Below are 16,043 nucleotides of genomic sequence, written 5' to 3'. Positions count from 1 at the left end.
GGGAGAGAGTGGCTGAGCTCCCAAACCTGCTGTGCTGAGTTTTTTTGGTTAGCCAGTTTCTGGAGAGAAAGAGAGAGAGAGAGAATCGTGGAATGGGAGAGTTGGAAGGGACCCCAAGGGTCATCTAGTCCAACCCCCTGAAATGAGAATGAGAGAGAGCAAGGAGAGAGAAAGGAGCGAAGGTGCCATCTTGTTCCACCCTGATGCTTTGGGTTGTCATGACCTTTGACAAGCCTGTAATATTTTACCTGGTATTTTTACACAATTATTTAGGCCAGGGATAGGTTAAAAAAAATTTCATAGCAAAGCTAAATAAATCACAGAGCTGAGCCTTGTCTCTCTACACACATGGAGACTCTTGTCTGTTGTCAGTTCTCAGCTCTCTTTTTTTTTTAAAAAGGTATGACCCCCCCGCCCCCATTCGCCTATGAAAATGAAATAAAACAAGCAAAATCAAGCCACTTCCAGCCTGGCAGTGGAATTATAAAAACACAGCTTTCTGATCCATTAGATCTGAGAAAAAGGAACAGACTTTTGGTGGAAAATGCACTTCTTCAGATCTCCCCATACCCCACCAAAAAAACCCCAAATCTAATGTTTTCTCAAGTAGCAAAAACGTTTAATAGTTACAGATGTGACCTGCGATAGTGTACTCCTATCTCCCCCTTTTTCATTTCCGATACTTTCCACATCCAGCAGGTTGGGTTGATTTTAGAGACTCCAAGACGTGAAAACGGACCTTGCCCAGCCTCTCATCTCCCACTGATTCTACTCAGTTAAAGTCTACTTAAAGAATTCCTTTAGGCTGATTAATTTTTCCTGCCAATAAAAGCAAAGTGGAAAGTCTGAGAGGGCCTGGAGAAGATTCCACAATGGAAACAGCATATCCTTAGGACTTGGCTTAGGTTCAAATGACTGTACGACGATTCTGCCACAATTCAAAGAGTGCTGATGGGAAAAACACAGCTGGGCGGAACTGCCTTGATGCCTTTCGTCCTCTCTTGACGTTTTTTAAGAGGGGTGAATCTCCATCCTCAGCTCAACATTAGCTCCTTGCTGTGGCAAGAAGATTCTGGCCCTCTCTGGGCACTGGAGGACTCAAGAACTCTGTGGGCTTTATTCATAGCAGGTTAAACACAGGGTAAAGAACGTGATGTAAACTAGTGCCAGACATCATAATACGCTAAGTGTGACATGCATTGAACACCTCATGTTGGGGGGGGGGGGAGGGCAGGGATAAAGTTATTTAGACATTGCCCACTTTCCCCCTAGTCAACAGAGCTCATTGTGGGGGGGTGCTCCAGAAGACCAGCCAGTGTTGCCCAGCCTGTCCCCCCATCCCCAACCCCCAATTCACTTGGTAACCCTTTTAAACTCACACGGATGTAGATCACGAAGAGCGCTTCCAGACTGTCGCGAAGGGCGCTTTCCGTCCTCTTGCGATAAGGAAAGCCCTTGCTTCAATGCAGCGCTGCCTAACTGCCCTGCAAGCAAATTGGTGTGAATGAATGCTCAATAAACGCATTGTCTGGAAGCAGCCTAGGCCAGTGCGGGATTTTGTCAAAGCAATATCATGCTCATCCTTGTAGTGGTCCACGTTCCCCCTGGCCACTTCCCCGCCTGCCTCATCCTCTCCGCAAACGCCATCTCTTACTCCCAGTCCCATAAGTGTCCCCTTCCATATCCTTCCCTTTGCCTGGCATCAAAACATATCCTCACTGATTATGACTTCTCTTTCTGCAGTCAGTGCTTTGATGGGAAACCTCAGCTGGAGAGGTCTGTAGGTTGAACTGAAACGATGTCTATACAAGTATTTTTAGTTGGTGTGTTTAAAATCTCATCTTTGCCAACCTAGTTGGGTTATGGGAGGGGGTGCAAGTCTTCTTCATATCCATCTCAGCACCACTGAACTCATCCTTTCTCTCATGTCTTCTTCCAACTAAGTGTAAATCCATTAGCCACAATTTCCTGTTAGCGTCCGCAAGACACGGCTGGACCGGTTGAGGCGCTGGCATGAATTAGAAACTAGGGTTACAAACTGGGGAGGGGGGAGAAGGGAAGTATACAGCACCACTGTAGGGCTGGGGGGAGGGAACCCAGTTGGGAGTCCTGGGTTTTATGTTCTTAACCCTCCCGATTTAAATATTTCACAAGATTGTCTAGCGTAGCAAGATGATGAAACTGCTTTGCAAAAATATTTATGCTGGGGATTCATGGGAGGGTATTTATATATTTAAAAAATGATGGAAAGAAAATAAAACTGTCACGCTGGGTTGCTCTTCTGAGGACTAGTTTCTTGCACTCAATGCCGGGTTTTCCTTTTAAAATATATATATATATTTACAGGAAATTATCTGCTACCAATTCAGTGTTTTGCAGCAAAGAATTTGCCAATCTGTGCACCCCTGTCCCAATTTTTATTGACATCTTCTGTTACGGTAAAGATTTCAGCAATGCACAGGAACCCCCGGGCATCATTGCAAAACTGCATTGATTCAAATGGATTTGTTTTTCTGCTTTGGACGGGGCTGCACAAGACCCAACAAACTTCCATGGAAAAGTGCTGTAGAAAGATTGGCGCCAGCTTCCTGGTGGTTCATACGGATTCATCCTCTTAGCCACCTTAAAGGACCTGCTTCTGTTGAAGCACAACTGCCATGGACAGGAATAGCCATGGGCATAACTGGGGCGGGGGACAGCTGCCCCCCAGATCAAGTAAAACAATAGAAATACTTAACCAACTGACCGATCACGTCAGTTCTGCCCTCCCAAAAAGTCCTGCCCTCCCCCCACAAAATCCTGGCTAAGTTCACGGGAATAGCCCTGCTTGCAAGCACCTGAGGAAATAATATTAACAGATATTTTAGAGGTGGTTGTTTAGTCATTTAGACGTGTCCGACTCTTCGTGACCCCCTGGACCAGAGCACGCCAGGCACTCCTGTCTTCCACTGCCTCCTGCAGTTTGGTCAAACTCACGTTAGTAGCTTCGAGAGCACTGTTTTTTAGAGGAGGCACCTGCAAATCTTTACCTCTTGTAGGAATTGGCTGTGCAGCATCAAACCAAGTTTCATCTAGCCTAGACAGTAGCCAGCCGCCAGATTGTTGCCTCTATACAGGGGCGTACCCAGGGGTTGGTTAGGTTGGCCCCCGCCAACGGCCCAGGCCCAGGGAGGTGCGAAAAACGCGCCTCTCTACTCTGGTTTGGAGCGACTAGGAGCCCGTGGCAAGGGCACAAGGGACAGTGTGTGTGTGTTCCAATACAGCTCCTTGCCGAGGGTACAAGAGAGCCTAGCTATGCCTCTTCCTCTATAGCCTCCAAGGGGGGGAACACAGTTTTCTTCATCCCCATGTACCTGATATGAAGAGGTAGAGATTGCCTCTAGACCAGTTTAGCTAGAGAGGTCTGTCCAATGTCTGTTATTAACCTTTGGCCAGACCTCTCCTCCTCTACAAACATTTCACACAGTCCTTTTCTAAAGCAGCCTACGTTTAGTGGCCATCTTCACATCTCGTGATAATGAATTATGCAAGTTAACTAACATTTTATCTCCTGATTTAAGCAGGGCTGTTTGGTTTTTCAAAAGAAGTTGGTTAAAAGGTTTAACCCAGGGGTCAGCAAACTTTTTCAGCAGGGGGCCGGTCCACTGTCCCTCAGACCTTGTGGGCGGCCGGACTATATTTTTTTGGGGGGGGGGGGAAATATGAACAAATTCCTGTGCCCCACAAATAACCCAGAGATGCATTTTAAATAAAAGGACACATTCTACTCATGTAAAAACACGCTGATTCCCGGATCGTCCGCCGGCTGGATTTAGAAGGCAGTTGGGCCAGATCCGGCCCCCGGGCCTTAGTTTGCCTACCACTGGTTTAATCTGACATTCCACCCCTCACTCCATGTTTCAGAGTCAACCCCACCCAAGACAGGCTGTTAAGATAAAGGTAAAGGGAGCCCTGACCATTAGGTCCAGTCGTGACTGACTCTGGAGTTGCGGCGCTCATCTTGCTTTATTGGCCAAGGGAGCCGGCGTACAGCTTCCGGGTCATGTGGCCAGCAGGACTAAGCCGCTTCTGGCGAACCAGAGCAGCGCACGGAAACACCATTTACCTTCCTGCCAGAGCGGTACCTATTTATCTACTTGCACTTTGACGTGCTTTCGAACTGCTAGGTGGGCAGGAGCAGGGACCGAGCAACGGGAGCTCACCCCATCGCGGGGATTCGAACCACTGACCTTCTAAACAGCAAGTCCTAGGCTCTGTGGTTTAACCCACAGCGCCACCCACGTCCCTTTAAAAGGTGGTGTGAGCAAATTGGAGGCTCCCCCATTTTCTGAACTCCAGAACCAATCTTGAAATATTGTCTGCTTCTTTGATGCCCCAGTTTGGCGAAGGTAGTTTTGTGAAATGGCAAGAGGCAGGCTGCATTTTCTCCACAACAGGCTTGGAAGTTGGACACCAAGGCAATTGCAAGGGAAAGGACATCAAGCCTGTGGCATGCTTTTCTAGAAGTTAACCCTAAACCTCCCAGCTCTCTGTAAAAGCCCCCAAACCTGATTTTTGTTAGGTGTGGTTCATATTAGGAAGCTGCCGATTCATATTAGTTGTATCAACGCTAAGTAGACTATAAGATTGTTCCTCTTTAACAGTCATGGCTCAGGTCTGAGGTATAGATACGCCTTCATGCAGACATAAGAATGGACCTGCTTGGTCTGGCCAAAGGGGGGGGGGATCTAGTCCAGCATACTCTCCTCGCAGTGGTCAGCCAGGTGCCCCAAAGGGAAGCCCGTAAGCAGGACCTGAGTGTGCAAGCACTCTCCCTTCTTGCGACTGCCAGCAACTGACCTTCAGAGGCGATACTACCTCCAAGGACCTAGCCACTGTGGATAGTAGCCATCAATGGCCTTATTCTCCTCCATTAATTTGTCTAATCCTCTTTTAAAGCAATCCATGTTGGTGGCCGTCACTCAAACTCTGTTGACCATTAGTTCATCTTGTGAAAGCCGCCAAAAGAGCCCACAGCCCCTTTCTCCTAGTGCCAAGAGACCACCTTTACTCTTCCAGGTAGAACAAGGTACTTGATGAGTTTAATTTCTAAAAAGGTGGGTGGGTGGGTGGGGGGTGCTGCTGGGACATTTGAGCTGTCCTGGAATCTGCCCTGTTTGGCTGTGCAAACCCTGTCCGATAAATCCAAGATGTGAGGAGACAGGCTGCAGTTGCTTGGTGATGGGGGGAAAATGCTACGAACACGCTCAGAAGACACTCTTGGTCTTATTTCACATGCGCCAGGACTTAAGACTTGGCCCTGGGAAAGGGTTTCTGGGCCTAGCAGCCTGCCTAGATTCACAGCCAAGCAGAATGAGATGCTGATCTCTCTTATCCCCTGACAATGTTAATAACTGGCTGCTCATTTTCATATTTGCCTGCTCAGCATGGAACGTGGAAAGCTCTTCCTCGAAGGTGGGGGGAGAAAGGGGAGGAGGGGAGGAAGACAAAGACAGCCCTGGATGAAATGCTGCTGGTGTTAAGATCTCACTAGGAACCAGAAAGGGAGGGGGGGGAGTCGCAGGGAGGGAAGGAAGCGTTTTTCTTCCTCATCCTTTCTTAAATAGTTAATAGTTCCAACCTATTCAAGGCTGGTCACATCACACCTGGAGGGTTGTGCCGCAGTCCTAGGGAGTTGAGAAGAGGAGGTTAAGCCTTAAACCATTAAGAGGGGACACAAGAGTGGTCTTCTATTAACTAAAAGAAGGCTGATCACCAAAGAATTGATGCTTTTGAATTGTGGTATATCACAAAATATATAATCAAAATAAAAACAACAACCCAATGACACCCCCCCCAAAAAAACACACCACATTTTAAAAGGGCATAGGATGTCAATCAAATCAACCAACGGCCTGGTTAAAAAGGAATGCTTTTGCTTGGCGCCTAAAGGTGAACTTCCCTGGGGAAGTTCTCGTATTGCCACCCTCCAGACCTCTCAATGAGGAGGCACACGAAGGAGGGCCTCAGAAGATGATCTCACCCTAATTCCTCTTTCCTCCTGTCACCCCCCTCTCTACTCTGCTGGAACCTCTGCCTCTAGAGCTTGCTGTTAGCACTGTACTCAGTCAATGACAGCAACACACCTTTTCAGCAACTGCAGGAAACCAGTCATCTCTGAACCATGGCCCCTTTATTTACAAAGTTAAACTAATGCAAAAGGCACCATGCGTCCATGAATCAGTTCTGCTTGGCACATTCCCCCCCCCCCCAAGCTATGATTGATGTGTCATGGTTAGAGCAGGTCTGAAGGCTGTGATGGTAAGCATAAAACCTAAGAAGAGCCTGGCTGCTGGATTGAGCCAAAGGTTCTATCCTATGCTCACAGTGTCTGTTGGAAGAACGAACTGAGGATAACAGCAGTGATCTTCCCCACTAGCGACTCCCAGCAGCTGGAATGTGGAGGCATTTACTGCCTCCAACAGTACGTCTGTGTGCCAAAGAATTGATGTTTTTGAGTTATGGTGCTGGAGGAGACTCTTGAGAGTCCCATGGACTGCAAGAAGATCAAAGCTCTCCATTTTGAAGGAAATCAGCCCTGAGTGCTCACTGGAAGGACAGATCCTGAAGCTGAGGCTCCAATACTTTGGCCACCTCATCAGAAGAAAAGACTCCCTGGAAAAGACCCTGATGTTGGGAAAGATGGAGGGCACAAGGAGAAGGGGACGACAGAGGACGAGATGGTTGGACAGTGTTCTTGAAGCTACCAGCATGTGTTTGACCAAACTGTGGGAGGCAGTGGAAGACTGGAGTGCCTGGCGTGCTCTGGTCCAGGGGGTCACGAAGAGTCGGACACGACTAAATGACTAAACAACAAAGGACCTTTCTGGCTCCACTACTTGCAGGAACCCCTCCCACCCAAATGACTAGCACACCCCATCCCAAGGGAGAGACGGTCCAGTCTCAGAACACCTGAGGTTGTGTCAGCTGCTGGCCATCCGACCTGCCAAGGCAGGTTGCTCACTATGAGGAGTGTTTTCTCACATGGAGCATGCACAGAACAATTTGTTGCCTCTAATCACAAGAACACTGCGTGGCGGCGCTGAGGTTGGCATGACTCCTTCCTCCACAGGCAGCCTCCTGACGAATATCAAAAAGCAGGGCGGGGAAGGCAAGGGCGAAGACAAGGGAGTGGGAGATTTCACTCAGCAGGAGAGCTTGATGCCCGCACATCCCCGCCTCACATCAAGGAGCTCTCTGAGTCACATCCACACACGCAGCCGCTTCCCCCAGCCTCACCCCAGAGCAGCTACACAGAGGCGCTGCCTGCCCACCCACCCACCCTCATCTGCACGTGCTGCATTAATAAATCAGGAAGAGTTTAGTCTTTGCAAAGCATGAAGCATGGGGGTGAGTTGTTGTTGTTGTTTGTTTGTTTATTCATTCATTTTAAAATATTTTCAAAAGCTTGCCAGTTAAAAATCAGCACAGTGAAAAAGAGGAGGGGACGGGGGAAATGGCAGGGCTTGCCTGAGAAATTTCAGCTCCTGAGGCTGAACAGCAAATGATGTCTCTCCCCGCTCTACCACCACATCCCGGCTGCCACCACCATACCACGACAAGGTGCATTTATTATTAATTAATTTATATAAGTGGTACCTTCGTTCTCAAACTTAATCCGTTCTGGAAGTCTGTTCCAAAAGCAAAGTGTTCCAAAACCAAGGTGTGCTTTCCCATAGAAAGTAATGCAAAATGGATTAATCCGTTCCAGACTTTTAAAAACAACCGCTAAAACAGCCATTTGACATGAATTTTACTATCTAACGAGACCATGAATCCATAAAATTAAAGCAATAAACAATGTACTGCAGTCACACAATCAATCAATCAATCAATCAATCAGTAGCTGAACTGGGTTCCACACAGTCTCAAAAAAAAAAAAAAGAGCCACGAAAATGCAAAATAAATAGCAAAAACAGACAGACCTCACCTCAGCGAAACACTCCAAATGGAAGCGTGGCACTCAAATTGTCAGTGTAACACTCCAAATGGAAGCGCGGCACTCAAAATAGAAGTGTGGCACTTCAATCGGAAGTGTAGCACTCAAAACGGAGCATGTTCAACTTCTGAAAAAAGTTCGCAAACCGGAACACTTACTTCCGGGTTTGCAGTGTTTGGGGTCCAAGTTGTTTGAGTACCAAGATGTTTGAGAACCAAGGTACCACTGTACTGCTCGTGTGCCAGAACAGCTTCTAAGTGGCATACAACCATAATTAAAAACACACATTAACATTCAAGCAGCCTTAATTAAAACAGACAATAAAGCAAAGAGCTAAAAAGCATAGCAATTAAAACAGGTCTTCTAAAAAGCAATAAAACCACAAGTTTCAGGGGCATGCTTGCCTCATCCAACAGTGTCTTCAGGGGCCAGTACTGGCTGGATGACGGCCAGTGCTTTTTCTGTCTTTCTGGGGGCACTCAAGGGTACGCAGTACAGGCACCTTTCCCCCCCAGTAGAAACACACTGTTTAAAAGTGTGGCAGTTACTGTAACAACTTCATGGGGAGTACAGTGGTACCTCAGGTTACATACGCTTCAGGTTACAGACGCTTCAGGTTACAGACTCCGCTAACCCAGAAATAGTGTCTTGGGTTAAGAACTTTGCTTCAGGATGAGAACAGAAATCGTGCTCCGGTGGCGCGGCAGCAGCGGGAGGCCCCATTAGCTAAAGTGGTGCTTCAGGTTAAGAACAGTTTCAGGTTAAGAATGGACCTCCGGAACGAATTAAGTTCTTAACCCAAGGTACCACTGTACTGACACCTTTTTTTCCTATAAGAAAAGCACTGATGGTGGCACAGAATGCAGTTCCCAAGGCTGGCTACTTTTGTCCACCTGAGGCTGAAAGTCCCACCAACATCTCTCCCTCGGAGTAAAAGCACACCTAGCAATGAATTAAAACAACTGGCAACCTGCTTCCCTTTCATGGCACCCAAAATCATCTGCTTGGGCAACTACCTTACTCTGCCCAACAGAGCCCACCAGGGCATGTTGGATCTGAATGTGAGTTGCTACAGGCCATTAATCCTCACAGGGGTAAACACCTGGGGGACAGACACAGAACTAGACTGAACTATCTGTTAGGGGCCCTTGTTATTTTTAATGGAAAGCTGGGGAAATATGTGCTATTTTAAGCTGTTTCAGTCGAATGGGCCCCTGCTCCAATCGTGGTAGCCCAGTGCCCTAACCTGAACCCTGAGTCTGCACCTCACAAACACTCTGCTCACCTGCCCCAAGATGCCTCGATTTCTGACAGCACTAAAAGTTATGAAGCCTTTTCCGCAGAAAGACCGTGAAGCTGAAATTTCCACAACGACAAAGTGGACAAGAAAACTTAAGAGAAGCAACTTCTGGGGAAATAGGTCTGGGGTAACATATGACCAGCATGTGCCAAGGTGGTGTCAGGTTCTGCATGGGCAGCCCGGAGGTGTCTTCGCTGCTGCCACCACTGCTGTGAATTCCTCCAGGAGGTTTAGGGGCTGGGAAATTTATTCGCAGCAGCAAAGTGTGAAGAGCTAAACAGTTCCTCACTGCCGCCTACTTCCTTTTGGTTATGAGAAAGCTGCAAACAGCCTGGCTTCTGAAAACAAGCTGTATTTTTAATGAAGGAGGAAACAACAACAAAATATAAACCCCACAAGCTCATTCTCATACAAACACGGGGCTGCCCGCTGGTCAGCAAAAAGAATAGCAATCTGAAATCAAACCCATTCCATGCCTCCACCCTAGTGCACACACCGTTTCCCAAATTCACAAGACTGGCTTTAAAAATCATTGTCTAATTATTTGCATACCACATTGGCCACAAGCAAATATGTGCTCAAAGTGGCTCACACAAAAATCACAAGTCTAACTACAGTAACTACAGAAGTAATGCTGTAGTTAGAACATAATAAAGCAGATATCATAGCAATGCAGCACTAGGAAAATTAATAACCAACAATTAACAGTTCATTTAAGAACATGAGAAGAGCCTGCCGGACAGTGGCCGATATTCTCACAGTGATTAAAAAGTTGTAAGCAGGATTCAAGCACATGAGCACTTTCTTCCCTCCTGTGGTTTCCAGCAACTGGTACTGTACATGGAAGCATCCCTGCCTCTGACTATACAGACAGAGCAATAGCTATTGCAGCTAGCAGCCATCAATAGCTCTCTCCTCCTCCATGAATTTGTCTAAGCCTCTTTTAAAGCTCTCCAAGCGTGGAGACTCCTCAACTTCCTGAGGGAGTCCCCATTCCACCGCAGAACAGCTCTTGCTGTCAGAAAGTTCTTCACGATGTTTAGTCAGAATCTCCCTTTTTGTAACTCGAAGCCATTGGTTCGGGTCCTCCCTTCTGGAGTAGGAGAAAACAAGCTTGCTCCATCTTCCATGTGACAGCTCTTGAGATATCTGGCTATCGTATCTCCTCTCAGTCTCTTTTCCAGGCTAAACATCCCCAACTCCTTCAACTGTTCCTCCTAAGGCTTGGTTTCCAGACCCTTGGTCGCCCTCCTCTGCACCCGTTCCAACTTATCAACACCCTTCTTAAATTGTGGCACCCAGAACTGGACACAGGACTCCAGGTGTGGTCTGACCAAGGCAGAATAGAGCAGAACTATTCCTTCCCTTGATCTGGACACTTGACTTTTGTTTATTCAGTCTAACAGAATTAGCTACTCCCACTGCATCACACTGTCGACTCATGTTAAGCTTGTGGTCTACTGACCCCTAGATCCTTTTCGCACGGACTACTGGCAAGCCAGGTGTCTCCCATCTTTGTGCAGCTGGCTATTCCTGCCCAAGTATGTATGTTATAAATATGTATGTTAAACATGCATACAGCTTACCAGTAGGTCAAGCTGCAAATATCCATTAAGCAACTCTCTTATTAAGGCTCCTAGGAAATTGAGGGGGTGGGGAAACACCAGTGAAAGTAACCACCCCCTGACGGCATTCAAAGAATCTCTCACATCTCACAGTTGTTCAGTTATTTTTAAAGTAATAAAACTCCATAGCCCAGACCTAAGAGCCGCTCAGCCGGGGAGGGCGCACAGTTCTTCAGCTTAACAATATCTGAATGTGCTTAATTCCTGGCAGATGCACTCACAGGTTATTTATTTATTTACAACATTTCTTACCCAACCTTCACTGTAAGGGCAGATAACAACATTACAGCATACAGACTGAAAAACAGATAAAGCTATTATAATTATAAAACAAACAAACCGGCTCCGAATGGAACAGAACAGCATAAATCCAAAGAACAGGGTGGGTCCCGCAAAACAGAACATATCAACCTATCAAAGGCTAGAGGAAAGAGCCCACCTGCCAGGAGCAGAGATGGGGAGAGATATGGGACAGCCAAGCTAATCTGAGGCACTAAGGTCACATCCACACCACACCTGTGGATCTAGAATTGGCCTCCACAGTCACTTACGGCCTTGCTGATATGACCGTGTTCATGGAAGACAATCTTACTCGGCTACAAGTGATCGCCAAAGAAGAAGAAGATTTATCTATGATTCCTGCATTGTAGGGGTTGGATCAGATGACCCCTTGGGTCCCTTCTAACCCTACGATTTTATCGTTCTATTGGAAGTGCAAGGCTTTCCCCCAAGGAATCCTGGGAAATGTAGTTTACCCCACGCAGAGCTATAGTTCCCAGCATCCTTAACAAACTACACTTCTCAGGGTTCTTTGGGGAAGCCATGTGCGTTAAATGTAGAGTGTTTGGCTCCACCTTTTCCTGAATTGATTGCATTCAAATGGGTCCTTGGGTGGGAGGCCCGTATTGGCTCACAGGCAGCCCCCTCCCCAAGGGGAGATCCAGATCCAGGGGGCAGCCCTTGAATCAGGCCCAGATGCCATCCCCACACCTTCCCTGTCGGAGGCCCTAGGAACGCCATCCACAGCATCAGGGCTTAATTCACCTGCTCATCTTTCCGAGGTGATTCCTATCACCCCTCAGCAATGCCCTTCTGCATAGCAGAAACAAGCCACACAAAATAAGAAGCAGACACACACACCCCGCCACCAGAAATGACGACATCCAGAAGCCAATGGGGGAACATTTCAACCTGCCAGGACACTGGATAAATGACCGTCAAATAGCCGTCCTGCAGCAAAACAACTTCAGAGGGAGACTGAAGCTCTGTGAAAGCGCTGGGTAGATCAAGTGTTTCAGGGCTATCCAAGTCAAAGGATTTTTAGCACACTCTTTGTGGTAATTGGCTTGTCGGTGCCAGGATCAAGAACTGTTTTGTGAATTACCACTGCTAAGTATGAGATTATCACTGCCTGCAGTCTCCCCACATTTCTTTTTCCTCTGACCTCACTTTTTACCACCCCCACCCTGCAGCAAAACCATATGGTTTATGTACCTATGACTCAGGATGAACCTGATGAAGTGGACTCTGGTCCAAAAAAAAAAAAAAAACCTTATGCCATAAGAAATGTGTACCAGTCTTTTAAGATTCTGCAAGACCGTTTGTTGTTTTGGCTGGAAAAGAGTCACACAGCTCCTCCTGTGGAAATTAAGAACTTTGCAACTTGTAAGAACCGGTACCTGAATTTGCTACCTTCCTCTTCCCTCCCCATACTTTCCCATCACATTTGTGGTCGTGCCTTTTAGACTGCAGTCACACAGGTAGGGATTTTATTGTTTTTTTAACATGTGCATCGTGCTAATAAAGTTTAGAGGTTTTGTTGTTGTTGGCATCTGTCTGTCTCAAGAGACAATGGAAAGCGCCTCCGGGGGGGAAGTCAAACTGCTGTGCTAGCAGCACCGAAGAGACCTCTGCATGATGCAAGCCTGGGCAAAATTGGCACTTTTACAAGTTTCACATAATGCCCCCACCACATCTGTAAGAACTTTAGTGTAGCAGCACCAACACTTTGGAACTCCCTTCCTATTGATATCAGATAGGCACCCTCACTGTTCTTTTTGGCACCTGAATACATTCTTAATTTAGACAAGTTTACCCAGTTGTGTGGGTGGTGCTGTGGGTTAAACCACAGAGCCTAGGGCTTGCCGATCAGAAGGTCGATGGTTCGAATCCCCGCAACAGGGTGAGTGCCCATTGTTCGGTCCCTGCTCCTGCCAACCTAGCAGTTCGAAAGCACATCAAAGTGCAAGTAGATAAATAGGTACCACTCCGGCGGGAAGGTAAGTGGCGTTTCCGTGCGCTGCTCTGGTTCGCCAGAAGAGGCTTAGTCATGCTGGCCACATGACCCGGAAGCTATGCGCCGGCTCCCTCGGCCAGTAAAGCGAGATGAGTGCCGCAACCCCAGAGTCGGTCACAACTGGACCTAATGGTCAGGGGTCCCTTTACCTTTACCCAGTTGTGTAGAAAGCTTGCATGAGTTTTAATTTGTGGTGTCCAAACTTTTTCCAAAGAGGGCCAGATTTGATGAAGTGAACATGCGTGAGGGCCAACCAAAGTTGTTTAGCTTCTTTTAGGATTGAAGTTGTTAAGGGTTCTTTAGGATTTTACCCCAGGAAATAAACTGTTACAAGGGCCAGATTAAACCAACCGGTGGGTCAGATTAGGCCCCCGAAACGGACTTTGGACATGCCTGGTTAGTCTATTCTCTTTGGGCTTTTAACTTTCAGTGTTTTTTTAAATATGGCTTTCAATGTTTTAACTTTTTGTAAACCACTTTGAGTTTTTCCCTTAACAGCCAAGGAGTCTATAATTTTTTAATGAAACAAATAAATAAAACAAACGATTAAAAGTGGATTGTCTGTTGCTCAGGGCAACATGTTTTTTAAAGGGAAGACAGCAAAATAACATGGGAGGTGTGTGTCCCCCACAAATTTTTTTTACCTCTAAGCTCACAAAGGCTGCTGGGATGCAGTGGAATCAGTTGGGGCAGTAAAATGTGGCTGGTCTTGCAAGCTATAAAATGGGTACGTCGTTCAAGTGTTATCAGTTCTGCCATTCCTGGAAAGCCCCTTGAAAAGAAAAGAAAAATGGCTGGAGGACCTGCATGCCAGGGACATGATTTGAACCCGTTCCTTCGCAAATTCCTAACCATCTGAGATCCCCCAATTTTGTTAGCGGTGACAGAGAGAGTATATAACATATCAACACAGTGGTGGGATGTGCAAAAAAAGGTTAAACCTCCCTGCCCAGCCCAGCGCCATGACAGAAATACAAATCCCTCCCTTCCTCCCTGCTCATTACATCATAGCTGTCAAGTGTCCCTTATTTGAAGGGACAGTCCCTTATTCCAGTGCCATGTCCCGCCGCTGTCCCTTATTGATGGATGTCCCTTAAATCGTGTCCCTTAAATTTCAAAGGAAGCAGCTCCTCTCCCTCCCTCCCCGCCAGCCAGGGACAAGGGAGGCTCCATTTGTGTTGCTTGGCTGTGTTGTTCACCCAATAAGAAGTCTAAGAACGACTGGGGAGCGGAGCGTGCATGCCTTGTGTGTGGCTAGTTAATGCAAGCTGAGGGGTTTTTTGAATGCTGGACGCCATTTTGTTGCACGTGCTGCTGCAAACTTTGCAGTGCAAAGCCAGGCCGGGGAGCCATCTTAAGTTGAGGCTGCATAGGCTTTGTGGTGCATGTGATTCAGATTCTATTCAGCTGAACCTCTGGTTACAAAGTTGGGTGGACAGTGTTTTTGAAGCTACCAGCGTAAGTTTGACCAGACTGCAGGAGGACAGGAAGACTGGAGTGCCTGGAACAGGGGAGGCTGCAGGTCCCTTATTTTGGCTGCTGGTCCCTTATTTTCAAGGCTGCTGGTCCCTTATTTTCAAATCTGCAAGTTGACAGCTATGCATTACATTGACAATTTAATGGGTGGCCACACTGCTACGTGGCCTCCAGATGGTTTAGTCATGGGTGAATGTGGCCCCTGGGCTCAGTCGGACCAGGCAGCCCTGCTTTGAAAGGACACCGGAATTAATTTTAAAATCCATCACAAATGGGCTTCATTTTCCTCTGTTTTTCTGGGTTGCTTTCCATTTTGCTCATTCGCCTGACATCAGATTTTCTACTTCTCTCTCTGAAAATGTGTAAATATGCAGTACTATATATATCTGTAGGAAATACCCCATTAGAAATATGTGTGTGTGTGTGTGTGTGTGTGTGTACACACAGTCTTTCTCCTAGGGTATTTCCTACAGAGCTTGTGGTTTCTGCTTCGGTTGCTCCCCTTCTAAAACAAACTTTATCAGGAATTTCCTGTTGTTTAGTGATTGCCCGGTTTAACTTCCTTCTTTTCCTTTTTATGCTTTGGGCAAGCTCTCGGTTCCCTGCTTTGCTCAATCATTTGACATTTTCTGCAAGCTATTGGGGGTGGGGGGGATCAGCCTGGTTTTCCTTCTGCTCACCCTATTATTTTATTTTATATTCTTTGTGTTTGCCTTGCTCCTGTCCCATCATCTGGTCTGATCCAGCAGCCGTGCCCTTAATCATGGCTATTATTTTTATGGTAGAAAATGGCAGCTACAGGTGCCACATTGGTAAGAAATCCAGCAGCTTTGGAAATCCAGCAAATAGGCACTTTGGAACTCCCTGCCTATTGACATCAGGCTGCCCTCTTTTGGGCACCTGCTAAAATACATTTTTTTCAGGCAAACCTGCCCAGATATCATAGACATGTGTTACCATCAGGCTATTATTACCTTAATCCTAGCTTTATATGCATGGGGGGGGGGAAATGTTTTAAATAGTTCTCTTTTTTTAACCGGCTTTGCTAATATCTGTTATTTTTAATCAAAGGATGCATCAACTTTCTTAAATAAATTAAATTAAACGGCAGAACTGGAAACGTTGAGCAGAAAACTTCAGTCGTAAGACGGGCGAAACTGAATTCTGAGGTAAAACCTGAGGGGGGTCACGTGGCCTTTTGGGCGGGAAATTCTCGCAGCGCCCGTCCTCGGGCAAAGGAGACGCTTGGCGAGGGGGAAAAAGGCGGGAACAATTTGCGCATGCGTTTCCAGAGGGGGGGAAAAAACCAGGCCACCGTCGGCGAAGTGGAAGGAGACGGTGCGCCTGCGCACTGAAAGCAAGTGAAGC

The 16,043-nt window shown here is 46.9% G+C and overlaps 1 long non-coding RNA gene across 3 annotated transcripts; it reads right to left on the bottom strand.

Moving 5' to 3' along the window:
• Positions 1-597: 597 nt before the first annotated feature.
• LOC310747017 lies at positions 598-15,991 on the bottom strand. 3 transcript variants are annotated; one of them, XR_014540837.1, is made up of 3 exons: positions 15,650-15,991; positions 13,844-14,002; positions 598-2,008 (listed from the first exon to the last, which is right to left on the bottom strand). It is a non-coding gene; the product is annotated as an uncharacterized lncRNA (long non-coding RNA). The 3 variants fall into 3 exon arrangements; XR_014540838.1 differs by having other exon boundaries at positions 13,844-13,993; XR_014540839.1 differs by lacking the exon at positions 15,650-15,991 and having other exon boundaries at positions 13,844-14,199.
• Positions 15,992-16,043: the final 52 nt, after the last annotated feature.

This window comes from Podarcis filfolensis (assembly GCF_964270895.1).
Source record: "Podarcis filfolensis genome assembly, chromosome: 13".
In the NCBI taxonomy this organism is placed as follows: Eukaryota; Metazoa; Chordata; class Lepidosauria; order Squamata; family Lacertidae; genus Podarcis; species Podarcis filfolensis.
The sequence above is the reverse complement of the archived record's forward strand: the minus strand, read 5'-3'. Positions and strand labels throughout refer to the sequence as shown.